Raw genomic sequence first — 18,741 nt, forward strand, 5'->3', positions numbered from 1 at the left:
TACATACAGATTAAAAAAAATTAGGCTCAGAAGGGATCTCAAGAAATCATCTAGTCCAGAGATTCCCAAACTTTTTCTTATTGCATACCCTCTTCCAGATCTACCAGCTGCCAGCGTCCCCTTACTAGCATACATTTTCTATTTTAACTCCTTAAATGCCATGAGTTATTATAATGAAAATTAAATCCACCATTACACCATTCCTCCTACATATCCCCTAGAGATGTCTTCCGAACCCCTGATCTAGTCCATTCACACTGAGGAAGGGTGATTATCTAGATTAGGGATGGCTAACTTGCAGCACATGTGCCACAAGTGGCATGGGCAGTCTCTGTGTGGCATATGATGGATCAGGGAGGGAACAGGCAGCATAGCAGCAGATAGGGCAGGAAGCAGAAAGCTGAGCAGGGATCTGGCAGAGAATACCAGGCAGGAAGCAGAAAACAATATCAGATTGGACAGAGGAAAAGGATCAGAATGACACTCAGGCAGGATGCAGGGGTAATTTCTGGAGCATTTCCTAGAAAGGTTGGCCACCACTGATTTGGACCATCTGTGAAAGGTGTTAGTCCTATCTGCCCAACCTCAAGAGAGCTTGTGGAATAGTCAACCTGTATTTCTGTCTACAAATCTATGTACTTAGAAGGATATTTCCCAATATCAAACCTAACATTTTTTTCTTGTAATTAAGCCAATTCTTTCTTGTATTAGTTCATATGGACATAGAGAACAATTGATCACTGACTTCTTTTTAATAACCTTTTACATACTGGAAACTTATTGTATACCCGCTCAATTCTTTTTCTCCCTAGAAGAAACCCAGCTCCTTCAGCCTTTCCTTATTTTTGATATTTTGTAAAGCCTTTTAATTTATTCTGGGCCATCTCCAAGTGGTCTACATGCCTCTTGTAGTGTGGTGGCTGACATGCTGCAGGCCTCAATTAGACTTCAGTAGCATCCAGTGGAGTGAAATAATTGCCTCCTGTATCATGCATATCACACTTTTTTCAGTAAGCCTCAATATGACATATACTTTTCTTACAATAGTATCACATAGGAATGCAAGTGCCTTCTCAGGTCACTTCATCCAGCTCCCTGGATTGATAAACAAACATTACCCAAAGACCAAAGTGTCCTGAAAATAATCCATTTGCAATTGTCTCTTCCTTAGTTTGTGGCCTTTAACAGCTCCCGTATCATTTCCTGCAGTATTGCTGCTTATTCATAGCATATTCAACCAGTAATAGCTGATTATTCCCCCTTTCTATTTTGAAAATTTGGTTTTCCTTTCCAAGTCTAGAATTTTGCATTTGTCTTTCCATTGAGTATAATCTTTTGGTTTCTAACCAATTCATTAAAACCATTTTGAATTCTGACCCTGTCTTTCAAAGTGCTTGCACCTCTTCCTAGTTTGGTGTCCTCAGCATGTCTTGCATTTGTACCCCATATACCTTCATCCTAATCATTAATGAAAGTATTGAATAGAACTTGGTCCAGGAGAGACCCCTGATGGATCCTATTTGAAATGTTTTCTCTACTTTTCGACTGAGTTTTCAACTGATTGTGTAATGGTAATATAATCTAGATCATGATTCCCCTGTTTGCTTATGAAATTGTGACATGGGGAACAGTAATAAAAGCCTTTACTAAAGCCAAATCTTACATTTACTGTTTATCTGCTAAGCTACTTATAGAAGGAAATTAATATTGGTTTGACACAACAAATTCCTGTCAAAATTTATATTATTGGTTTTATCACTGTATTATCCTTTGGTTGGTTATGAATGATTACTTAACAATTTGTTTTAGTATCTTTCCATGTTTTACATTTCAACTGATTGATCCAGAATTCCCCTGGTTCCACATCTTTAAAAGTAGGTGCTGTGATAGCTCTTTTCCAGCCATCTAGACAGTTCTGTCCTCCTCCTTGACTTCTCACAAATGTTTGCTGAAGGTTTGGTCTGCTTCATCTACTTACTCCCTTATATACTCTCAGGTTTATTTTATCAGATGGATCAAGTCAGACCTATGTTATCTAAGTATTTGTTAACTATTTTCCTCTTATTTTGTCATTCACCTTGCTCAAGTGAGTTAAGCATCTGGTTACCCACTTCTTTTTTCCTGCATTGCTCAAGTGAGTTAAGTATCTAGTTACCCACTTCTTTTTTTTCTGCAGGTGGAGGCAAAAAAGGCATCAAATATTCAGCCTTCTCTGTATCATCCATGATTTGCTCTCCTTCCTGAACCTGTCCTTTCCTTTGTCTTCTTTCTCCTATATTTATGAGAATTGTTTTTGGTGCCTTTTATATCCCCTGGTAATTTTGAGTCATTTTGCATCTCAACCTTCTAAGTTTTTTTTCCACTACATGCTTGTGCTACGTTGCTTGTGCTACATTGTCTTTAGCCATGTGTCCTTTTTGTATGATTCCTTTTCAAGTCATTAAAGAATTCCAGATGCAGCAGCAATCTACTTAACAGTGCTCTCCTTCCTATATTGGTTCTCCATGTAAAAAACAGCAAGCCATGAAGTAAGTGGTTCTTTGTACAATGGTCATTTCTATCCCTTCAAAATGTGTGCGCTTCCTAATGTTAGTCTCCTAAATCTGTAGAGTTACCTAATTATAAATGGATGTATATATTAAAGTTGTATATGTTGTTTCTGTTGTCTTCAACTGACTTTTTCAGTGCATGGTGCTTCTAAATATGAGACTTGATTTGTCAGGGGCTTAGGTTTGATTTTAGGAACATAAGTTTAAGTTTAGACACACAAGTTTGAGGGATAAAAAAAACTCTGGCCAAATATTGTTGGTGTCCCTATCTGTAAATTAGAGGTGACATTACTTCACCGGAGTGTTGCCAGACTGTGTGTTTGCAAGGTGTTTTGTAAGTGCAGAGTTTTGAAAGTCTTGTGTGGAGCAACTGAAGTTAGATCACTGCTTTCTAAAATAATCCTGTGCCTGTCTGATCAAGGAGTTGTGTACTACATCTCTTTATTGAAAATAAAAATTCAGAAGTGCTAATTCTTTGGAATGCTTTCTACACAGACTCTTATTTACTTGATCTCTTCAGTGTTTAAGACAAGTCATCTTATAATGATATCCAGCTAGTCAGGAGCATAGCCAGGCATAGGAACAAGTCTGAACTTCAGTCTAGTCCAGTGCTTCTTCCTAACTCAGGCTATTCCTTGTGCACCTCTTGGCCAGTACTACTTCAAGCCATCACTGACTCTTTTATTGGGCTATTTCTTAGTTGTCCTGGTGTGGGATTTGGTATATAGGCTGATAACATTCATAGTGCTGGGAAGGTGGTCTATGTTTTTAAGTTTCCGTAAAAAGTCTGTAGTGTCTTGTACAAAACTTGCTCTGTGGGTGATGAGTGGTTTTAGGATTGATTCAATGAAACCTGATATTTCCTCAGTTAGGGTCCCATGGTTGGATATGATAGGTCTGCCAGGGTTCCCTTGTTTGTGGATTTTAGGGAGCATGTAAAAAGTCCCTGGGTTTAGGTAGTGGGGGGATCAAGGTCTGTAGTTTTTCTTGTAGTCTTAATGGAAATGATTTGATGGTATTGTTGAGTTTCTTGGTAAAAGGGGAGTAGGATCTTCTTGTAGTTCTTTGTAGTAGGTTGTGTCAAAGAGCTGTCTGTTGGCTTCCTTTATGTAGTCTTCACGGTTTAGGATGACTATGGCTCCTCCTTTATCTGCTGGTTTTATTACTATTTGGTGGTTAGATCTTAGAGATTCTATGGCCTTTTTCTCTGGTAGAGAGAGGTTGTTAAAGTGGCGTGTGTTGCTGATTATTTCATTGTTCATTCTTTCTCTGAAGGAGTCAATGTAGCAGTCGAGGTTAGGGTTTTGTCCACTGTGAGGTGTCCAATCTGATTTTTTTTGGGATTTTTTGGCATTGATCTTTTCAGCTTACAACATTCCAACCTCAGACTTGATAAAACTGAAAGCAGCACACAACCCACAAATATTATCAATCTCTCCACACACATGCTTACCAAAACTGAAAAAGCTGTCCTTTCTAAAGGCCTAAGTTTCTGTCCAGAAAAATACCCTAATAAAATACTTCAATGTGGAGAACTAGAAGAATTCTTCCTCTGCCTCTGCCTCAAGGAATATTTCTACAACCAAACTGAACCCACTCCCAACAACTCATCCTCTGACAGCATTCAGGAAAAGATCAATGCCAAAACCCCCCCAAAAAATCAGATTGGACACCTCACAGTGGACGAAACCCTAACCTCATAAATAGCTGTGTCTGCCTATGCCCTTAGACCAACATAGCTACAACCTACACCACTATTTCTTCCTTTGTATTAAATGTGTCATTCTGTTCAATTTGGCATCACAGCTTTGTTAAAATGAATATGAAGAAGTCCATAGAACAACAACATTTACCTTCTTTTTTTTTAAGAAACAAGAGCTATTTGTCATGTGCCAAATTGTCTCCCACACCTACCACTTTCTCTTATTTGAGAAGAACTGTGATTTAATTAAAAAAAAGAGAGAGTCACTGTATGGTTGGCATATGGAGGGTGGATTTAAAGCCACCATACTCTGTTGCTAAAATGTAATTCTACTTGCCAATATAAAACCCCCCCACACTTTAAACTTCAGAAATATTGGATTTAGCTCTCCCAAGGGACCAACTGTTCTATTCCTCAGTCCAACTGTCAGACACAACTGGTTAATATACTCTTTCAATTGCATTTTATTTTGTAAGAACAATGAATGCTTATCCTAAGGCTGTGGACAGATGGCACTTTTATGCTAGTGCAGTTACATCAGTATTAAAAAAAAGAAAAAAAGGAGCAGACAGATGACAAACATTTAAACTAGGGTAAGTGTCTAATTCAGTGCAGAATTACCCCTGAAATAATCTGGGGCAAAACTCCACCCGTGTAGCCTATGCTGGTTTAGGTGTTGTCTATCCCAATCCATCCCAGGGTTGCTGAAATCTGTGGGCAAATAGACTGGTACCTGTGGGGGAGAGGTACAGTAATAGCTGCCTACTAAAATAGCTACCCTGAGATAGCTGAACACCCGATAATTTTGGTACTTATGTAATTTATGTTGGTATATACACATCTAATGTAAATTCTGTTAGGGGATGTAAACCCTAATACATTTGTCTGTCCTTGCCAGGACTGATTATACGGACAACTATGTAAAATATAGTTTGGATAACTTGTAAAAATGTGGAGCTTAAGATGCATAGAATATTAGGAGGTGGTTTCATCAGGCCAGTTAATGTATAAAGCATCACTGCTCTTGCTATGCCAAGCAAATACAGACTCCATAAAACTGTGTTACCATTTGCAAATATCCACATGCCTGTATTTTCCCCCAGTATGCAGTAGACTTAATGATCTCAGTGTACAGTATTTCCATAGGACTAATAACTGGCTGGGGTTAATGATCCTGACTGCTCCTTGAACAGTCGGCTCCTCCCAGCCAGTCATTAGCTTGTCAGGAAATAACTTGCATCTCATTTATTACTGCTGTGCTAACAAGTCTGTCACTGACTGCCTGCCCATCTTGGGAGAAAAGGATTAGAAAAAGTCTGTTTCTCTGACCTCTGTTGGGGAGGCAGTAATCAATGAAATAACATAAACTATGGATTAAAAGAAAAAAAATACTGCCTTCTATCTCCATTCAGCACAGCAAAATGTGTCCTCCCTGACCTCTCCTATTAACCTGAATTCCTAATACTTCCCTTAGTTATTCCAGCTGTGGCTCATGGGGCAGGAGCAGGGGTGAAGCTACCTTCTGTATGATATGTAGGCATTACAGCAGGTTGCTTCAGAATGAATATATGAGTTTAGATTGGGAGTGGGTGCTTAAAATATCATGTATACTTTGTGATAAGCAATGTAAATATACTGCAGCTGTAATTGTAGTAGGGTTGCAGTGTCCAACATCTCTTCCAACTACACACTTGATCTAATAAAAGATGAATCACAAAAAGGACCTTTGCCTGCAATCAGATACCATGAAAGACACAGATACCATGTATTATTAGACATACCACTTGAGTATTCTTGAAAATTGTACTCATCACAGTTTCAGAAGTGCTTTATTAAGACATCTTTTAAAAGATGGAATTTTGATACTCTGAAAACGTTATCTAGTATCATATCACCTTAATTGGAAATTAGCAGTGATAAAACTGGTGATCCAATAGCATCTTTTAATGAGCTAGGTAAAATAATGAATGCCTTGACTGCTTTTAAGTACATTGCAAATGGCTGTATCTCTAGGTCAGTGATTCTCAAACAGGGAACAACACCCTGGGGTGCCTTTAGATCCTTTCAAGGGTGCTTCAGGGTACCATACGATTTTAGCACTGTTAGGTATGCAGCCATGATTCACCAGGTAAACTCAAGAGATTTCAGATAGAAATCCATAGTTACAGTCTTTATGCTGTATTATTTTTCTGGATTCAAAAGAGTGGTATTTTTCAAAGGGTACCTCAAATGTGTCCAGGTACATGTACCTTAGGTTTAAAAGGGCTGAGAACCACTGCTTTAGGTATTAATATACAATAGGGTATATTGTACTGCAACATGTTGCAATAAAGAATGGAACCTCACAGAGGATTCAGTCTTTTAAAAACCAAAGCTATTTACCAAGTATTTCTACTTAAATGACAGCTAGATTTCTCTTTAAGATAAGCCTATTTAGTAACTCCAAATGGCATTTTCTAACTTCATTTTTCACCAAAAGCTATAAAAACTTGGAGTGGCTCCTTACAATCTGAGGGCTAGACATGGAATCACTATCCTGTGAGTCTTCTGTGGACAAACCAGTTTAACCTCTTTTTGAAATACTAGTGTGTGAAAGGGACTGGTCTGAGGTTCTCCATTTATCTACAGGACTAACACAGTAAGTTTCACCACCATTCTTGCTCTATCACATGAAGAAACTATATTTGAACAAGACAGCTTAGTAGTATACAGTTTCATGAAAGGTAACAGCATGTTATTCAGTGCCCCAGCCTCTTGGTAGGTGTTGAAGTTAGTGCTGAAGCTCTGGTGCAGAAATAGCTCATTAGATTCTACCCTAAGACCTAAGTGGAGGTGAGAAGAGGAATTGCAGCCTTATGGAAAGTGGCTAGCTTGGCTTTTTTATAAAATAATTTTTGATTTGTTCTTCCTTTCTTGGGGAACTCCCATCTGGGAAGTGCTGACCTGGGTATCAAAGTGAGTGTCACGGCTCTCAAATGTACCATATTTCACAGTCTGTCCCAAGGGGCAGCAGATTTAGCCCCCCTACTTCACTACACTGCCAGCTCAGGGGATGTTCCCTAGACCCAGGGGATGTTTCAGGTTGGCTGCAGAGGAGAGGGTTCTCTGTTGGTGTCTGGGACAACAGATCCTCCCTCCAAGGTGCAGAGAGAGACCTCTGAGGGAAGCAAGCCAACAAATGTGTTGTGGGTAGGAAAGAAGGGAGCGAGACTTCAGAGGAGGTGAAGAGTGGAGCTATTACACTCTTCTAAGACTGGAAGGATTCAAGCCCTTCTCCCTGTCTGTCACCAGCTAGCACTGCCTGTGTCATTATAACACTGTAGCAGACTGCAGGCTTGTAGGGGCTACAGCCCAGCTGCAGGAAGTAAGCACTGATTAAAGGCTGCTTAGGAGGACTGTGCCAGCTGAGAAAGAAAATTGGCTGGCCACAGGGAAACAAAAGGCCCTGATGGAAGGGAGCTAGGAGAACAACTTCCTGGGGAAAAGGGAGAGTATAGTTAGGTTCTTGGGGGAAAAGTGCTGGAGAATAGGAACTGAGAGTTGAGAACTTGGTGTGTGTGTGAGAGGGAGGAAGTCAATCAGTCTGAGGCACTGGGCCTGGGAAAAGACCTAGGGCTGTAAGATGGGAAACAGCTGCATCATGTTGGAGACCTGAATCAAAGACAACCTGGGAAGGAAGGCTGTAGTGTGAAGGGAGCACTAGTGAGCTGGAGGTACCTTCTTAGGGGCTGGGGATGACTCAGGACTGTGAGTACACTGTATATGCACTATGTTAAGTTATTTTATTGAGTTCTGATTTATGTCTGTGTTGTTTCTGAGAGGCAAGTCTGCCCAGGAAATGAAGAACCATGTGAAGTTTAAAGAATGTTTGAACAAAGCTATAATCATGATCCTGCTACAGTCTTTTTTTATCACAGGCTGATCTTTGCCCATTCAAATTCAAAAATTTTGGAGGGGAGCGGAGAGCTCACAGCTGCTACTGGAGGAGCAGGGAGGGCCTTCTGAATAACAGGAGAACAATAGAAATAGGAGCAGAAGGCTACTTCCATAGAATCAGGGAATACTTATTGTGCTGGAAGGAACAGTAATTGGACTTGAGGAGTATCCCTACCCAAAGTGTTCTCTTATCATGTTCCTTTTCCCAAACACCCTCTGGGCAGCAACTCTATTCCCACCTACTCTGAACAGATTGCAAAAACACAGTGCTTTGTGTTCTTGTGATTGGAAAAAAAAAAAAAAAATCCTAAAAGCAGAGTCAGAAATTCTGTGCAAGCCAAAGGAGGCAATAACAACTAACTCTTCTTTGGCTCTTTTCAATTCTGAGCAGTTTAATTTCATGAAAGGAAACCCTGGACCTCCTATCCGCCAAGAGCCCACAATCTCTAGGATGTTTAAAGGGCTTTTCTTTGACGCTGACTTCTACTCCCAACACCCACCCTGTAATGGACAGCTGGCAGGTGCTGTGGACATGGGTAAATCCTGCATTTTGAAAAGGGGGTGCAGATAGTGAGGCATGTAAAAAAGACACTTTTTTTTTTCTAGTTAAAGAAACTAGAAGCTTTCCTAATTTGCTAGGGGCCTTGGGCTCTATTAATTGATCTAACATTGAAGCAAGTAAAAACAAATATTCCAATGGAGTTATGAGTTAAAAATAATCTGCAGGGCTGTGAAATAGGAGCTTTGTTACCAGGAGTAGTTATTCCACAGACAGCAGAATTCCTCACCACCCGGCCCCCTTCCCCCACAAATTGCACATATACCCTGCACTATACAAGAGTAAGACTGTATTTTGAGCTATTATGCAATTACCTCTATATATACACTATGCAAACACACATCAATCAGGACACCCTGGAGCTAACAAAGAAAGGATTGGGAGGATCTGGGACTGGAGAGTGGACAGAAGGGAGCTGCCTCTTACCTGTGTGGCTGACCCCAAACACACCCCACAAAGCCCACGCCCACCTACACATACTGGGGTGGCTCTATGATGCCATGTGGAGCTCCTGCAACTGCAGCTAGAAGTGTGTGCCACTAGGCCAGGCCAGGCCAGGGTGGTTTTATGCCTCCACATGCAGTTGCTTTTTTGAGTGCTGGAAGCCCCATATGGAGGCACAGAGTCAGCCCAGCCCAGCCCAGCCCAGCTCAGCCCACTGGTGTGCAGCTCCTGCCTGCAGTACCAAGAGCCCCACATGACAGCATGGAGCCAGTACGGTCTGGTCCAAAGGTGTATGCCAGCAGGATGGGCGAGCTCTATACCACCACATGCAGCCCCTGGAACTCAGCTGGAGCTGCATGCCACTGGGGGGGGGGGCGGGGCTCTGCCTGCTGTGGGTCATGAGCAGCGCCCCTAGGGCCCAGTGCCTTCTTCTGTTGCTGCCACTGGTAGTGGGGATGCGCACCATAGGAGAGTGGGGAGCCTATGCCCCACCACAAATCCCACCCACACATGCATGCCATCAGATTGGGTGGGCTCCCTGCTGCCATGTGCAGCTCCCAGCACTGCATACAGAATCTCCCCTCCCCATTCACCAGCTGTCCAGTCACCCACCATCATGCTTGGTGCCTCCACATGGCGCTCCCAGCTGGGAGCCTTATGGAGATGGAAGCACAGAGCCTGCCCAGTCCAATTGCATGCAACCTCTGAAAGCCCATGCCTCCCGCTGGCTTTCAGAGGGGCAGCTGCAGGCCAGTAATAATTGTTTTTTGAAGGGCCCTGCAGGCTGGATAGAATGGCCTGGAGGGCTGGATCTGGCTCACGGGCCGCATTTTGCCCACCCCTGCTCTAGGTACGTCAAATGACTATACAAGATTTTACTTGATGATGATGACGATGATTATTATTGTATGTGGTATTCACAGAGTTGGGGTGGAGTGTGTTTGTGTGGTGTTTGCACACTGACTCATTGTAGATGTGCCCTAAGTCTCCTTCTGCTCTAAATTCTGATTATCTAGAGGTAGTTATTTTCTAGTGCTAGGGCACAACACTCATTTACAATAGCAGTAAATAAGACGCACAAATATTTCTTGTCTAAATGCATACAACTTAACATGCATAATTCAGATTCCAAAATATGTGTTTGTATCGAAGTAATTGACCTGTGGATATCACTGCAAATGGTTTATGACATAATAGATGTCAGCTAACAAATTTTGTTGGGAGCCATGGAAATCTGAAAAAGAATTGTGACCAAACATTACTCGGTCAAAATAAGACTGAAGTGCATATAAATGCTTAGTTAATGTATATTATTGGTCTTATTCTCAGCCAGACTAGTACCTAAGTAGGACTTCGGCAAACTTTACAGGTTATTGGTTTCACAATCATCAACTCCCATTTAGTAAATTTGTAATTAAAGATGAGCCCAAGCTGTGGAGTTTGGATCTAAAATCAGACCTGAACTTCCTCTAATATGGGTGTATTTGCTTTTACTGCTCCTGATTGGTCTGGTACAGAAACATGCCCAAACCATGCAAATTTGATCCAGGTGTATGACCTGATTCTTTGCTGTCTTGCACATGAGGAAGACAATTGTGTCAGTGCAAGCTGAGTGAAAAACAGCACTGATCTGATATGCTTGTATTCTTAATTCACTTTGTGCTGGCAATGTCCACCTCCACCAAAGAAGCAGGCTCCCTCCTTTTTTGAAGCTTTGGCTAAGAGGCAGATGATTATATCCAGTATGCTGGTTTAGGCCATCACTTTAAATCAAGAAATCTGGAAAAGTTTGTTTATCTTATGACAGCAGGTTTTGTGTGTCTACGTACACTTAAAATGTATTAACTGAATATATTAAATAGTAATGATTAATATTTCTAATGTACATATGTCTAGGTGCTTAAGTAGCTTTCATCAGTAATAAATATGAGCTCTTCCCAAGTGTCTGTGGACTTGGTATAACTACCCATGTCAAATATCTACCTGAGCCTACTATTCTGTCAGGGTGGCATGAATAAGACATGCTAAATTATATAGCCAACAGCGTACTAAGGAGCGACGTGGCTAACATCACATCCAACTGCCTTTGACTCTTCAGCCCAAATGACTAGTTAGCTACTGATTTTTATAGCTGGGTTAACTGGACATGGCTCCAGACATGGGCGGATTGAGGATTTTCAAAAGGGAGATGCAGATGGTGTGATGTATTATCACATAACCCAACACACATTTTTCTCCAGTTAAAAAGAAACTAGAAACCTTACTAATATGCTAGAAGCCAACATTAATCAGTTTAAAATTGAAGCAAAAGAAAAAACTTTATTGGAATGAAAATTAATTTGCTATATCATACATTATGTATGAAAATAACAGACTTGGCAAAAATAATCAAAATGTGTTGTTTCATTAGTCTTGTAGTCATTAGAATTAAATGTACAACTTTTTATGATTCCTATAAAAAAAAATCTAGCCCTCTGAGCACCTTGAAAATCCTTCCAGTGCTTCACTGAAAGTTACTTCCACACTTGAGTTCATGTTCACTTCAGTTAATGTTTCTAGCTAGAGTTCAAAACAGTCTGGAGGGCTGTGAAATAGGAGCTCCATTACCAAGAGAAACTAGCAGACAGCAGAAGTTCAGAAGAAAACATAGCTTGATTAGAGGGACCATTGAAGATCATTAAAAAGGAAAGAGCATCATTAACATCTCTCGAATAAAGAGCGTAGAAGGAATCAGGTAGATTATAATGATCCATGAAGTCAAGTGACTCCCTGACTGCTGCTTGAATAGAAATGCTGCTGCTACTGTTAGGCAATTTGTTTTACACTCTGGGTGGAGAAGGAATCAAAGTGGGGTAGAAATGTACCACTGCACCTACTCTGGATATACCCCTGAATCCAGAGCAATGCTAAAATGAATGACTTTGAAGCCAAAGTGAAAAATTCCTTTGCCACTCTTCCACTGCATTCCAGTTCTCCGGGATGTAAGAAAATATGATCTTTATTTTAATGGTAGAGAACTGAGCTCCACCCAGATAGAACCCATGGTTCTGGGCTCTCAGCTGTGGGGACTGCCTGGCACGATTTCAGGCACCTGGGACTGGGAGCATGGCCACCTCCCCTTGTGAGCTTTGTTCCACTTTGGCGTCTTTGGGGTGCCAGATAGAGGAGCTCCAGTCCGCAGTCCAGAGACTGTGTGCCATCAGGGATAGTGAGCAGGAGAGACTCCTACTGCCAGGCCCTTCACCCCCTGGAGGCCAAAGGTAGACCAAGGTCACCTTCCAGGATGAGGGAGGACTTGAGGATCTCCCATACTGTCCAGCCAGGGGGTTGGACTAAGGTGGTCAATGGCCCCAAGGCCTGCTGCACCAGGGTCCCCTCCCTTCTGGAGCTCTGCAACAGGTATGAACCTTTTGCAGCCCCAGTAGAGCCTGCTGAGCTGCCAGCTCCTGTTGGCAAGGGAGGATCACCCACAGCTACCTAAGGCCACACGGAGAGTGGTCGTTGTGGGAGACTCCCTCCTGATGGGGACTGAGGGAGCAATCTGCCACCCTGACCCCTTAGCCTGGTAGGTCTGCTGCTGCCCAGGAGCCCATATACAGGACGTAGTGGAGAGGATTCCAAAGCTCATCTGGCCCACTGACCACTACCCTATGCTCCTTATCCATGTGGGCACAAATGACATGGCTTGGAGCAATCACAACTGGGTTGTGAGAGGCTACAGGGCTTTGGGAGTGGGGCTTAGGGGGTTGGAGGCACAGCTGGTGTTTTCCTTGATCCTCCCAGTTTTGGGTTATGGTCTGAGGAGGGAGAGGAGGATTGAGGTAGTCAATCAAAGACTGTGGTGCTGGTGTCGTTATGAAGGCTCTGGCTTTCACAATCTTTGGTGAGAGAGGCAGTGGTCTGCTGGGAAGAGACAGCTTCCACCTCACTGCACTGGGGAGGAAGCCCTTCTCAGCCAGAATGACTGACTTGCTCAACCAGGTTTTAAACTAAGCCTGCCAGGGGATGGGGGGACTACCACTACAGGAAGCCCACTGGGCAACTTTTGCAAAACCACCAGGGTAAGGCACTCAAGGGAATCCACCCCTACTCCAGCCCTGGAACAATGTCCTTCTGTGAGTGTAGGCAAGACTGGAGCCTCCAATGGGACACTTGTGTGCCTGTACACCAATGTCAGGAGCTTGGGGAACAAACAGAAGGAACTGGTCCTGCTGCTAAACAAGAATGACTGTGATCTCATAAGGATAACGGAGACCTGGTGGGACTCCACCTATTATTGGGCCACAGGTGTAGATGGCTATACCCTGTACAGGAGAGAGTGTGCAGATAAAAGGGCGGGGGTGCAGCTCTCTTTCAAGAAAAGCTACACACCCCTGCAAGCTAACACTGGCACCCAGGGTGGATGACTGGATACCCTCTGGGTTAAAATCCATGGTGAACATGGCACAAGGGACACAATGGTAGGGGCCCTAATCAGCATCAAGAGCTTGACCAGGAATTCACCAAGGAACTGGGTGAGGCTGCTTGCTCCCGGTGCACGGTTGTCATGGGAGACTTCAACTACCCAGACATCTCATGGGAAGAGCACTCAGCCAAATCCAAATGGTCGTAAAGCTTCCTCACATGTGTGGGTGAGCTCTATCTGACTCAAGAAGTCAATGGACCGACAAGATGCAACGAACTGCTTGACCTGGCACTGGCAAAGGGGGATGATCTAGTCAGCGAAGAGAAACTGAGAGACAGTGACCACAATCTGATCACTTTCACTATCCACTGCAAAGCTGGCGAGTCAGTTAGCAATGCATAAGTCCTCAACTTCAGGAAAGCTGACTTTGACAAGCTCAGGAGGCTTGTTGGCAAGGCCCTAAGGGACCACAACTAGAGGAAGAGGGGAATTCAAGGGAGTGATCCTGAAAGCACAAGCAATGTCTATTCCATCTTGGAGGGAAGGCAGCAAAAGGGCACAGCAGCCCCCTTGGCTCTGCAGGGAACTTGTGGACCTCCTGCATCTAAAAAGAAAGACCTATAAAGGATGGAAGATTATAATCTCAAAGGAGGAGTATTCTGCACTGGTCTGGACCTGTAGGGAGGCCAGTTTCAGAACTAGGAAAGCCAGGGCTGCAACCAAATTCCAACTGGCTGCACGTATCAAAGACAATAAAAAGTCCTTTTTTTTAGATATGTGGGGAGCTGGAAGAAAAGCAAGGGTAACATTGGACACTTGGCAACCAAATGGGACAACTGACAACTGACACACAGGAAAAAGCCAACCTGCTTAATGAGTATTTTGTGTCAGTTTTGCACCAGCCCCAAGGGACCTCCCTGCTCCTCATGGTACGGGACGGCCAGGATGAGGGAGAATTGTTGCCCAACTTCACTGGAGACCATGTAAAGGAACACCTTGAGAGGCTGGACACCTTCAAGTCAGCTGGTCCAGATGGTTTACACCCCACAGTACTTAAGGAGCTGGCAGGCATCATAGCTCAGCCAGTGGCATGGATCTTTGAGAACTCGTGGTGCTCAGGCGAAATGCCCGAAGATTGGAAGAAGGCCAAAGTGGTGCCTATCTTCAAGAAAGGGAGGAAAGTGGATCTGGGGCACTACAGGCCTATCAGCCTGACCTATATCCTGCAGAAGATCTTGGAAAAAGTTATCAAAGAGACCATTCTTGACAAACTGGCTGATGGCAACATCCTGAGGGACAGCCAGCATGGGTTTGTTGTGGGTAGGTCTTACCTGACCAATCTTATTTCCTTCTATGACCATGTGACATATCGCCTGGACAAGGGAGAAGAGATTGATGTCATATATTTTGACTTTAAAAAAGCCTTTGATCTGGTGTCCCATGATATCTTCATGGAAAAATGGGCCAACTGTGGCCTGGGCTACATCACAGTTGGGTGGCTGGGGAATTGGCTCTGAGCTTGGACCCAGGGCATGGTAATAGATGGAAGTACAGGCAGTCTTTGGACTTGCAACACAATTGGTTCCTGAAAACAGCTAAGTCGAAACATTATAACTCTGAACAAATTTTCTCATAAGAAACAATGTTATAAATGGGGGATTGGTTCCTGAACCAAGGCCCGATTACCCTATTTTCACCAAAAATACTCCAGAATTTTGTACTCGATCAATTAGAGATGAGTAATATAGCATTACTGTATTTATATCATAAATAACAATCGTATTGATTTGGAAGGACTTCTTTGAGGTGACTTTGCTGGACTTTTTGAAAGGCCCTTGGTTGGACTTTTTGAAGGGCTCTTGGCTAGAGTCTTCTCAGGAGTCTTGGCTGCAAGGTTTTTTGGAGTCTTGTCTGCTTTCTTAAAGAAAGTGTCCAAGGAAGTTTGGACAGATGTTCTCCAGGGAGATGGGTGATACAGCGAACTTGTTCGCGGGCATGGCGTTGCAAGTCGAAACTGATGTCATAAAGTTGAAATGGTGTCAATTTAGAAACGTTGTAAGTGTGAAACATTGTAACTTGAAATGTTGTAAGTCAAAGGCTGCCTGTAAATCATTGTGGTGCGCCATGACCAGTGGGGTCCACCAAGGCTCTGTCCTTGGGGCTATACTCTTTAACATCTTTATTAGCGATGTAGACATTGGTATCAGAAGCAGGCTGGCCAGGTTCACCAAATTTTGGGGTAAAGCATCCACACTCAAGGACAGGCTGGTGATCCAGGCTGACCTTAACAGGTCAGAAAACGGGTGGGTGAAAACCTGATGGAGTTCAACACAAAAAAATGCAAGTTACTCCACCTTGTGGTGGGGAAAAAAACCTGCAGCATGCTTATAGGCTTGGCAGTGCTATGCTTGCTAGCACCACAGCTGAAAGGGACTTGTGGGTCATGATTGAGCACAAGATGAATATGAGCCACCAATATGAAGTCCACAGCTGGTAAAGTGAGCAAAACTCTGGCTTGCATCCATAGATGCTTCTCAGGCAAACCCCAGGATGTCATCCTCCTGCTGTACTTGGTGAGGCCACAGCTGGAGTACTGTATCTAATTCTGGGCTCCACAATTGAAAAAGGATGTGGAAAAGCTTGAGAGAGTCCAGAGGAGACCCACGCACATGATCAGAAGTCAGAAGAACAGGCCCTGTGATGAGAGGCTAAGAGCCATGGGACTCTTCAGCCTGGAAAAGTGCAGGCTCAGGGGGAACTGATGTCTGACTGTAAGTATATAAGGAATGTACATCAGGACCTGGGGGAATGCCTGTTCACCAGAGCACCCCAAGGAATGACAAGGTCAAATGGTTACAAACTCCTCCAAGACTGTTTTAAGCTGGACATAAGGAAAAACTTCTTTATTGTCTGAGCCCCCAAGGCCTGGAACAGACTCCCTCCAGAGGTGGTGCAAGCACCTACACTGGACTCTTTTAAGAAACATTTGGATGTCTATCCTACTGGGATCCTTTGACCCTAGCTGACTTCCTGCCTCTGGGGCAGAGGGCTGGACTCCATGATCTTCCTAAGTCTCTTCCAGCCCTAATGTCTATGAAAGCTATGAACTGAGGCCCAGATTCCAAGTGTGCGAACCACTCACCATTCATGAGGATTTCATTGGAGCTGAATATGCCCAGATCTCTGAAATATTAGGCTCTAGTGACCTGCCCAAGTCAAATGGAAGTGTATTGCAGAGCTGGGACCTGAACTTAGACCTCCCTAGTCCCAGACCAACACATCAAGCACAAGACCTTCCACCTCTCCCTTCCACTATATCAGACCAAAAACTGAAGTTTTGCAAAGGAATTCATTCTCATACTGTGAGTAATATTAGGGGTTCTAGTTCCAGGGACTTGGATTCATGCCTCTAGATTTGCTAAACCCCCGGTATTTAAAATATTGTCAACCATGAGACATAATAATTAGTCATCCTTCATGAACGAAGAACTGATCAAGAGGAGTCAGATCTCCCATTTGACCATAGCTTTGGCGGAGGGACTGCTTCTCCAAATATAAAATGCAAACAAAGTGAAAGAGACTGCAGTCTAGAATACACCTTGTAGGTCACGGAATATTTCAAGCATTTTATTGGGGGGAAAAAAATCCCTCTGTGAATGGTGTTTGTTATGCCCTAAATGTAATCATTGCTATGTGGACTTTATGGGACTAGAACAGATTTATGAGACACACAGCAAATTCTTCAAGTTCTCTGTTTGAATTGCTTTCTAATGCTTCTGCCCACAGCTTTCTCACTGGTGTATAATGCTTGAAGAAGTGTGCTTGCCTTCATGTGTGCATTCCTTGAGTTTGTATGTGTGGCAGGTGAAAACTGCCATCTTCCCATGTGGGAAGCCTGATCACACATGGCAAGAGACTAGAAGTGACTGAAGAGGAGAAAAGTGGGATTTAAAGAGGAAATACTTTTCTTTAAAAAAACAAAAAAACCCCCAACCCTTATACCACTATTCTTTTTTTTTCTTTTTTTCAAATTTGCAGCTGAGAGAATCTGATCCCAGTCTTAGCAGAAAGAGCTCCCAATTGTACTTCTTTATCCTTTCCTTCAAGATAGCTGGAGGATTTATATGACCTCTCAGTAATAGATAGTAGTTTAGTACCTCTAAGTCCAAAAGAGAAGGAGATTTGGTATAAGAGTGGCAAGGTCAGAAACTGATTTCTGCAATGGGAAAATGTCATGTTTTCTAGGCATATCTATTTTAAAGGCATTTAATCCCCCTATTGCAGGATTTGAACCTTTCCCTAGCTATATTTAAGCTTGTCTGCTTCACCATTTATCTTCCCAGTTTTTTGGTCTGTGCCCCCTGTCTGTCAGTGCAGCATACAGAGAGTTAAGGCCTAGTTTTCAAAACTGCCAACTTGTCAGAAATCCCTTGCATCTCCTCCTTAAACTTACTACCCAGTGGAGATGAACAGCTTCAGTGGGTCTGTCACTGATTTCTGTTATTACCAAGTAGATTAAAGGTACAAAGAAGAGGGCAAATACTTTTGGGTGCTGAAAACATTTGAAAGAAAATCCTGATGCTGACTATCCATAGACATACTCACTCTTGAGTTTTTGGATTTGTAATCTTTAGTCTTGTGGTAAATGGTTTTGATTTTAGCCTCGGGTAGGAGTCCCATAAGGTAAACTGCCTCCTTTGCCAGCTTCTCGGAGGCATCTTATAGAATAGCAGTTCTGGGGTACATCACTCCAAATGTGGTGTGCCACTGGCCTTGCACTAAGGGTCTGCCAGAACATTGGTTTCAGTGACTGGCCAGTTGGGTGGGGAATTTCCCAGGTGGTATTTCTGTTCAAAAGGTGTGAAAATACAGTAATAATGTAGCAGGCCATGTGGCTTTTGGGTTTAAATACTTGACTACTGTATGTCAATTGGCAGTTGGCTTTTGAGTGCAGAAGAAGGAAAGAGAGAAAAGATGATAAGGTCCTGGAGAATTGTGGGAAAACACGGAGAGCTATGATCATAGGAAATTAGGGCTGGAAGGGACCTCACAAGACCATCTAGTCAAGGCAAGAGCATCCTTTAGTAAAATATCCCATTAAGTGTCTGTGCAGCCTGCTCTTAAACTTTTGAAGGGATGGATGTTC

Source organism: Crocodylus siamensis, chromosome 2 (genome assembly GCF_052110815.1).
Source record: "Crocodylus siamensis isolate JL-2025a chromosome 2, ASM5211081v1, whole genome shotgun sequence".
Lineage (NCBI taxonomy): Eukaryota > Metazoa > Chordata > Crocodylia > Crocodylidae > Crocodylus > Crocodylus siamensis.